Source organism: Pinus tabuliformis, chromosome J, assembly GCF_031772625.1.
Source record: "Pinus tabuliformis cultivar Carrire ecotype Pingquan chromosome J, CPIR1, whole genome shotgun sequence".
In the NCBI taxonomy this organism is placed as follows: domain Eukaryota; kingdom Viridiplantae; phylum Streptophyta; class Pinopsida; order Pinales; family Pinaceae; genus Pinus; species Pinus tabuliformis.
Genome location: NC_142295.1, coordinates 525,192,750 through 525,202,371, shown reverse-complemented (window position 1 = coordinate 525,202,371; position 9,622 = coordinate 525,192,750).

Below are 9,622 nucleotides of genomic sequence, written 5' to 3'. Positions count from 1 at the left end.
TACAGACTCTCAAGGCTATGTGGCGGGAGCCAAGGTGAAAAGTATTTTGCATGTACAATTAAGGGGTATATATAGCCAAGCGTGAAACTAACCATTGTGACTCTTCGACTTCCCTCATGACCGTTTGACTTACATGACTCTTTAACTTCATCCGTGGGTCTCTTAAACTTCCACGTTACATTACATTGATTAGATAAGTATGACCCAAAATAGTGATGTGGCTGACGCGACTCATGACACAACTAGACATGACACTGCTGGTATGCACATGCTAGCTGTGTTTTTCATGTCGAGATGTTGTGCTCTTGAGTGATGAGTGTGCACGTGGTGTACCATAGATTCACCTCCACATGGAAAAGTGTGCAGAGTCTTCAATGGTCATGGTGTTCGCTTGATTGTCCGTACATGTGCACGTGTTTCCTTCGCTTGATACTTGGTATGCTTTGTGTTTTCATCCAACCATGAGCAAGTCTTCAAGCATGTTCTCCTTGTTCATCTCGTTCGTTTTCATGCCATGTCTCATCCATGTCCTTGTTTCTGCAATCACTCATGACAAGAGGACATCAAATCCAGAAATACCCTAGTCTACCATGATGCATTTTCTTTATTTTTTGAGTGAAGGTGACCAGGGAAGAGAAAAAGGCTCTGAAATAACGTAGAGCACATGTCAGGCCAGGATGCAAGGCTCTGGTACATTATTGGAAAAAATGCGCAGAGGTCACTAGAGGTTGGGTTGATCAGTCTGAGATAGCAAGTGACAGTTGCAGGATATAGCTCAACTGGGAGGTAGAATTTCACAATTTTTTAGGGAAGGCAGCGTGGGCAGTAGGAGTCACTGGAAGTGAAAACTGCATAGATTTCTAGAGGAGGCCAAGATCGAGTTTCGAGAGCCTATTGGTCAGAACTGCGCAGATATTAGAGGCAGCCAACCAAGACATATCTGTGTTATTTTCGGGTTGAGCGAGGTGCTCGGCAGGAGGTGAAATATCCATTAAAACTGCGAAATTTTTATGAGGAGTGTTAAGCAAGCTGGTAGGGGGACTGACTGAAAAAATTGTACAATTCCCAAAGACAGTGAAGTGACAGGCAGTGGGTTCGTGTCCCTCTAGTCTACGCAATTTATTCAGGCAGTGCAAGAAGGTTGGCTGGTAGCTTCTGCACAATTTTGTGGATGATTTCAGCCATGAGTCACCGCTTAAGTCAAATTCTCCCATTAACGAGTGGGAGCCTTGATAGATAGGCTTGCGGGAAGTAAATATTGAGATGGCTTCTTGGGCAAATTTTGCATTTTTTTGGGTGACAGTTAGCCAAGTTGATTCTAGGATTTTATAGTTCAGACTGCCTGGAGGGTAGCCTCAAGCTCTATGCAATTCTAGGCAACAATGCTTGGTCACTGAGGGCTGAGACTATGCAACACATCTCAATGGAGGTCTATATGATGGAAGGTGCTTTTATCAACTCATATTTGGAAAATGGTTAAGTGCATGAGTGAGTGAAGTCGTGTATACATGACCTTACGAACACACACTCAACATGACTCAAAAAAAAGACACCTCAAATCAAGAATACAACATATGCTTAGTGTGACTGACTAAAGGGTGAGTGTGACAAGTGTGAAACTTAAGATAGATCATTGAACAATCATGATGATACTTGTGCGACATTGCATACAACTTTGTTTGTGAGTGATACTAATGTTTACATAGAGAACACAACTGATGCACACGAAGACAAACCTTCGATATCACCCGAACAAGGTTGCAAGAATGACATGGAAATCAACATGCCGAAGGCGACAATTAGTCAAACAAGTGAAAACAAAGCAAGACATGTAAAGGAAACACATGAAATGACTTTTTGTGTTTTCACACATGCATGTTACTGAAGACAAGATGATATGAAAATGACAATTAGTCTTGCGATTCAACTAAGAGGTGTACTTCGAAAGGTGTTCTTTACTTACCATACTTACCCTCAAGATGATCATGCATCCGACAAAGTTTGCATGTGATCCTGATCTTCTTTGATCACTTTGTCTCTTAGTCCTTCTCCTCAACTCCTTGGGAGTGATCTCAGCATGTTACCTTTTCCTGTAGTCACTAAGAGATAGATCAGTGCAGCTTCAGTGGGTAGTGACTGTTGTCAGAATGAGGCCATAGGAGGCCCATCTGTGTAGTTTCTACATGCAAGATAGACAGGACAACTTGGATAGCACTACGCAGTTTTGAGGCACAACACACTACTGCGGGATGGGGTCTTGGGAGAACACCTCTGCACAGCTTCTGGATGCAATGCATCCTGGGTAGATGGGAGGCAATACTGCATAGTTTCTATATGAAAGACACTATCATGGGATGGGTTATGGGAGGACACATCTGCATAGTTTCAGGTTGCAAGGTAGACTGAGTAGCTAATGGACAATACTAAGAAATTTATGGAGAAAAACACTGGGGGAAACCACTGCATAGTTTTGGATGCCAAGAGATGCTAGAGTTTCTATGCACTACGGAGTTCTAGTAGGCAAGGGAGGAAGCTTGATGGTTGCATAAGAAAAGTGCACTATTCTAGGACCCCGAATGAGGCTAAGTTGCTTGGGAAATTGGGTAAGTGTGATATCACTGAAATGTATGTGAACGTTGATAAGACTTGATTGTGATCACACACAAACACTTAGTGATGCAACATAGACCATCTAGAATGTATAAAGCATACTCTTCTTGATTCAACAATCTTCGTGAGAAGAGTGTGTGAAGTGAGTGTGAAACATGTTTATGTGATGATAAAAAATCATGTGTGCATGCTCTCCCTTGAAGAAAAACAACATTCTCTTTGCATGAAAAAGATAAATCCCTATGCCAAGAGATGACAATATGCATAAAGATGAGAACATGAACAACTCTAGAGATCAAGGAGGGGAAGCTTGAGATCATCATCTTGCCAACAAGTGACCAAGGATGATCGATCAGAAGATCCAAGTTAGGTTATGAAATTTGCATGCGAGCCAAAATTTTGGAGGGTGGTTGTAGCCGCTAAAACATTGGTGACACACTAGTGGAACTCCAACTCTCTATATGGACCTTATTTCGTGAAAAGTGATTCTAAACCTTCCGGAAGTATTGTTCGATTCTTTGATCGTGATGGCTTCCACACCAGATTGTATGAAATATTTAGTCCCTACCATTCTCTTGATCAGTCAAGACACATTCAAAGCTAAGAAAACTTAGTTGTCTTAATTGGGGATGAGGTGTATATTGATGCACAAGTAATATAACTATCAGAGTTTAAGTTTGATCTCTGATGTTGCTCCACTACTAATAGGCATGAACACTACCTCGATGGAGTCCAGCAGGAACACAAACATCGCTCTACTACTAGTGAGCCTGGTTAATACCCTGACAGAGTCACTTGTATCACCTCTCTACATAGGAAGCCTTTCTCTTCTTTCGCCTTTTTCATTTTTCATTTTTCAAAGAACTGTGCAAAGGCACTTATTTATTACAGAGGTGGAAGAGGGATCTCAAATTATTAAGAGCAGAAGAGGTTGCTCCTTCAAACAAGTATGTTGTATATACCTCTCACACATTTGTTAAGGTTTTCCCCCTCACCTTACTCTAATTCACTATGTTGAAAAGAGTAAACCCAAAATAACCGATTAGAGTAGGTGGTAATAGTTACCAGTGCAAGAGTTGTGTTTACACCAAGACTCACTCTAAATATAACACATTTTCTATCAAGGCATCATCGACTGAAGACGACAAGCTCTTCATAATGAGAGAGGACAACAAATAACTAGATGTTGATAGTTGTACAAGTCCTCTTAGATTTTCCAAGCTTGTCTCGAGATCCAAACATGATTTCATGTAAGGCTAATATACAGACACAAACAAGAAATGAAAGCAAAAAGAAAAACACAGAAGTAATGCGAAAGAAGAAAAAGAAAGCAAAGAAAGCAAGCAAGAAAACCAAGTCAAGTAAGAGAGAAAAGAAAATATGCAAACCAAGGATCAAAGCAAAGCAAGAAACAAAACAATAATGCTACTCCTACGCTAAACAATGCATGAGCCTACTCATGTGAAGTGATATTTCCAAAGCAGCCATCAGCGCATTGGCTAGCGCATGTTGCCGAAGGCATGTTGAACAAGAAATATATGCACGTAACCAGTGAACAAGAAATATGGATCAGTGAATACCAACACGCTCAAAGTTCTAAATAATCCATAAAAAAAAAGAGTGAATGCACAAGACAAACATTATGCAGACTTAACATGCTGCTCTGACACACTGCGTATAGATGAAAAGCATGCGCACTCTCTTGACTATGACACACAAGAAAACATGAGAAAGAGAGACAACTTATGCCTTTCAAGTGTGGTTGTTGTGTATGATTCCTCCAATGCATGAGTGATGGTATCATGTGATTCAAGTGGAGGAAGGGAAACCTGAGTATTGGATTGATCTTCAATATGAAGCGGAGAGTGACAAGGAGCCTTGGGTGTTTCAATTTTTTTATATTAGATGTGGAACTAACCTCAAGAAAATGAGGGCCTGACATAACCATTAGCTGAGGTTGAAGTGCCTTGATAGCCTACGGGGTTTCCACTTCATCAATAGATAGATCATCGGATACCAGTGGCTTCAAATGATTAACACTGAGTGGATCGACTTCATGATCAAATGAAGAAGTACAGAGATCACAACAACCACGATCAGAAAATTTAGGATTTTCATCAACATCCTCATGATTTGATGAATCATCCGGCAGGGTAGATGAGAAACAAGGATGCTCGCCCTCTATGTTTTCAAAAAAGACAGATGACAAATGGGACAAATTTTCATAGGAAGATGTGTCCTCTCCCCAATTTAATTTTAGGTTAACATTCGGTGAGTTTTGTCAATGATCAGAAGTGGAAACATTCGGAGATGAGTTTTCACAAGGGAAATAAAAAATGGTAGAATCACAAGAGATGTCAGGATAGAGGATATGAGGCGCAGATGGAAGGGAGTCATCCTTCACCACAGGTTCTTCTTCATATTCGCTCACACACTCATCATGAATGATAGCATAGGTTGGCTGCAAAACACCAACTCCTTCAACAACTTGATCCTTGTTCACAATAAGTGTGGATTCAAGAACAAAAGAACATAAGACAGTAAAATCCAAAGGACCAATAGAACGTGGGGACGAAGGTTGAGGTAACAATTCCATATGGCATTCAGCATGCTTGCAAGCCAAATTTGCATAGATATCAAGAACAGGTGGGGTAGGAGGATGTGATAGTTCAACAGATGTGATTGCACCTTCTCCCACCTTGCATTGTGGAGCTAGAGTTGTTTGATGAGAAGAAGACAAGCAATCACTTGTGACAACGACCTTATTCATCTTATATTTGGTAGTTCTAACACTAAGGTACATTGGGAGGGGTTCAAATGATTCTAACACTTGCCGATTTTTGGATATGTAAAGAAGATACCTAAATATTCCATTGAGGAATTCCCAATCGATTTCAGCTTCAGGAAATCGATATGCAAGATTATGAAAGCGCATGTGAAATTGTCCAATGGATTCATGAGGTGCTTTTTGTAATTTCAGAATTTATTTATTGAGTACTTTACAGTCAAAATGATTGAAAGAACGGGTTACATCTGTGAACAAATGATGGAAAGGGTGAATATATTTTCCAGGTAGCGTGGCACACCATAACAGTGGGTTCCCTCGAAGAGTATGCGAACAACGTGCAGGTCATGTAATCTTCATGGATTTCGTGCCTTTCATAGTGGCCTATGACACCAACTAAGTCTCTAAGCATGGATGCTCCACCTTCACCATCGTATGTATTACATGACAAATAATTCTAGAGCTCTTCTGAGATTTCAAATTTGTTTCCATAAGACATACACTCTGGAAGAGAAATTAGGTGGTTAGTCATGATAAGTATGCAAATATTCAAAACAAATTGTGAGGAATCAACTTGTCATCTAGCACTCCTTCCAGCGCTAAAAAATTTTATGTTGTTGGACCTTCCAACATTCACGTGATCTCCTGGTATAAAGTCCCAACTAGACCTCACATCATTTGTTGTAGGAGTCTCATTTGCTATGATGGCCCATTGCCATTATCTTAAAGATATGCCTTAGCTCTTTCTTGTCATCACCTGAGAGTGGTATACTTAATCTTCAAAGGAAAGGTTTGTGTTCCTGGTGAGCGCTTATTGTAACTTGTGTCTAAGTTCTTTCACTGTAAAGGGAGAGGGTGACAGTGAGTCTTAAGTCGAAAGGGAATAGTCCCAACTCTATTAGAGACACACAACACAACAAGATCTGTGTAGCTTCCAATGAAGTAGTCAACACAGATGCAGCAGTCACAAAGGCAACGTGAACAAATAGCATGTAAAACACCCAATGAAGTACTCCACATGAGTGCTAAAGTCATTATAACAACATTACAAGAATGAATCTGTCTAGTGTTCAACGAAATAGTCCACACATGCGAGACAATGTTAACAACTAATACAACACACTTCCAATAGCATCTGCACTAAAACAACTGAAATAGTTCAACTATCTTAGTATAGGTTAAAACAACATGCATTACAAGTGTCCAAAGAATAGTCTTATAATCGAATACAATACATGTGTGAAAATACATTGTCTTGTTAACAGGATTCTGAATTAAGTAAAAGTTCCAAGACACATCCGTACATCATACATCTCTAACCCCAATAGCATAGCATTGGAGCCACTGCTCACTCCTCAAAGAAAATACTACAGAATCTCATGGCTATGTGGGAGGAGCCAAGGTGAAAAGTGTTTTCCATGTAATTTTGTAGGGTATATATAGCCAAGGGTGAAACTGACCTGTTTGACTCTTCAACTTCCCTCGTGATTATTTGACTTACATGACTCTTTAACTTCATCAGTGGGTCTCTTGGACTTCCACGTTACATTACATTGATTACACAAGTATGACCCAAAATAGTGATGTGGCTGAAGCAACTCATGGCACAACTTGACATGAAACTACCGGTATGCACATGTTGGTTTTGTTGCTCGTGTTGAGTTGTTGTGTTGTTGAGTGATGAGTGTGCCCGTGTTGTACCATAGCTTCACCTCCGCATGGAAAAGTGCACATAGTATTTAATGGTCTTGGTATTTTCTTAATGGTCCATGCATGTCCATGTGTCTCCCTCACTTTCTACTTGGTATGCTTCGTGTTTTCATCCAACGACGAGCAAGTTTTCTACCAACTAAATGTATTCGCAGGTTATGCTTTCACTTCTCAACTCAACAGGAATTATAAGGTAAAGTAGAATGTTTGAAATGGCCTTGTTGGTTTTGATTCCAGGTAGACAGAGTTGGTTTTTATTCTAGTTTGGTTCTATATAATAGAGGGTGTTTCATGATTCTACTTATTTTTTGATCATTCGAAATGAGTTAACCTCTTCATGTACAAGAAAGGTATCATCAGTTGTTAGTCTCTTTTTTCATTACAATTATCAAAGTTCTTACTAATAGTGGATTTATAGAGCATTGGTATTACCAATAGATGTGTACATGATTCAAGAATCATCCATAAAATCTACAAAGTTTGAACAACTATTTATTTCCATCAAACATGATGGTGTTCAGAAAGGGCTAATTTTCTAAAATTGCTTCTCATTTTGAGAAAAAGCATTACAAACTTGTTGTGAGAAAGTTGGTTATTTCATCAAAGGAATTTTCTAAGAAACATTCTTATGATATGAAATAAAGACTGATTTTCTAATGGTCTTTTTCAATCCCCGAGTCTTGGTCCTATTTTTGCAATGGTATGGGATGGCCTAAGGGTATCAAGTACGTGCACAAATTAATAGGTGTAACTAACCATCAAAATTCAAATCCTATCATCATTTGAGATGACCTTGTCATAATTGTTGGAAGGAACATCAATCTTGGAAGAAATGAGCAAAAAAAAAGGAATGGGATCAACCTATGGTTCAAACTAGAAGAGCTAGTCAATTATGCTTATAATAGAGAGAAGTGGGTGCATGGAATGCCCAAATTATCATGAGAATATGCCATGGTTCCACATGTGTATTTGGAAGACCCTGATTCATTTTATGGAAAAAATTTCTTTGTTATGCAAACATGTGGATGGTGTTGTTTAGCTCTTTCTCCTATGGAACTATAAGTATATGCTAGCAAGGAGATAGAGTAGATATGTTAGTAATTTCCTAACAGTGATAGGTGTGGACCTCCATACACATCTAGAAGTATTGTTGATATAGTGCTAATAATGAGGATCATAGAGCAACATTTGTGTAAATGACATGGAAAATGCTATTGATTGGATGGAAAAACATTAGTATAAAAGAGAAAGGGGGTTTTTGGAAATTGTTCTTATATAGTAGGATGAAATTTTAGATCTATTTATTCATATGAATATTGGTAGTTTTTATGGTGAAAGTTTCTTAGAGCTATGAATATATTGAAATTATCAACCTCAATAAGAAGGTATATTTTTTTTTTTTTAATTCGCTAATCTGACAAATGACAGTTGAAACACAAGGAACTATGACAAAAACTGAACAAAAATGTGGAAAATCTAGTAAAATATTCCAAGTATGAACATGATTCCAAAGGAGGAGATAGTTTTACTATTATGTGTTATGTATCTCTTGCTAGTATTTTTTAGTGTTGCAATATATTTTTCATGTAAACATCATTCCTTGGTCTGCAATGTAAAAAGTGTTGTATCTTGAAGGTTCTTATAGCTAAGATATTTTTCACTATGAACTTTTTTGGAATGATTCATTATAAATATTAATTGGTAAATGGAGAGAATATAAGGATGAGATGGATACATCCCGTATCTAGACTACTTACCTAGATAATTGTTGGGAAAAACACTAAGAGTGGGGGGTGAATCAGCGTTTTAAAACTTACTTAAACCTTTCAATTTATTATTCATATTTTTGTATGCTACTGTTATTGAGTAAACTAGCATATGTACACAACTATGATGAATGAAAACAATGTATATCCAATTAGATAACTTTTCATATATTTCATCATTTGTTCTACTTTAACTAGTATGTGATTACTTTATTAGCCTCAATTGAAGAGTAAACATGAGTAGTAAGAAAATAATAAACCACCACACATAAGAAACATATCAACACATGAAGACACCAAGATTTTTAGGTGGAAACCCAGTGTGGGAGAAAACCAATGATGTCGTCATCTTTGTCTTCATCTTTTATTATAAAGGAAAACATATTACGATCTTGTACTGGCATAGACTCATACTAGTATGCAGGTACCCACCTACAAAAGACAACAACCTTCAATCATTCTCCACCATCCAATGGAAGGGAGCTTCAACACCTTCATCTAATTTACAAGAAAGCATTAGAAGGTAGCTCCAACCCCCTAATCTGATTAACCAAATACAACTGGAAGGAAACCTTGATTTCCTCACTGAAGGCTCTAACCCTCAGCAACTCTATGGACCACATTTCATAATAGTTCATACTAGATCCACTTGACCCAAAACATCAAACCTGTAGGCCACTTTTCATCATATTTTCACACTAGACCCACTACCATCATTTAAGCCCAATATAAGATAACACTACTGAAACCA